This window comes from Chiloscyllium plagiosum, unplaced genomic scaffold, assembly GCF_037043375.1.
Source record: "Chiloscyllium plagiosum isolate Xiang-an unplaced genomic scaffold, Cpla_swu_hap1 HiC_scaffold_31, whole genome shotgun sequence".
In the NCBI taxonomy this organism is placed as follows: Eukaryota; Metazoa; Chordata; class Chondrichthyes; order Orectolobiformes; family Hemiscylliidae; genus Chiloscyllium; species Chiloscyllium plagiosum.
Window position 1 is genome coordinate 9,674,629 of NW_028270169.1, and position 649 is coordinate 9,675,277.

The following is a 649-nucleotide window of genomic DNA, read 5'->3' on the forward strand; positions in this document are numbered from 1 at the left end:
CAAGAGTATTTGAATGGGTTAAAATCAGGCTCAATACAACAGGATCACCACTTGACAGGCTGAAGACCAGAGGCTGGTGAATACATTGGTTCCAGGTTACATAATCCCTGTTCCTGTTCATCAGTGTGTGCGTGCTTGTGGTGTGTGACTATGTATGTGGGAATGTATGTGCATGAGTGAGTGTATGGGTGTGTGTTTGGGAGTCTTAGTGTGGGCGTGTAGGGGAGTGTATGGCTGTGGAGTGTGTGAGAATGTGTGTGGGAGTGTGTGTATGGCTGTGGAGTGTGTGAGAATGTGTGTGTGGGAGTGTGTGTGCTAATGGGTGGGAGTGTTTGGGTGTGTGTGTCTGAGTCTTGTGAGAGTCTATCTGTATGAGAGTGCATGGATATGGATGAATATGTGGGTGGGAGTGTATGTGTGTGTAGAAGTGTGTGGGAGTGTGTGGATGTGGGTGGGTATGTGGGTGAGAGTGTATGTGTGTGGGGGAATTTGTGTGTGTGGATGTGGGTGAGAGTGTATGTGTGCGTGGGAGTGTGTGTGTGGGAGCGTGTGGATGTGTTCGTGTGAAGGAGTGGGGGTGGGGAGGGAACACGGCTTACGTTTTATTTACAGCCGACGCCTGTACAAGCGTAAAATGCCTGACCAGGGG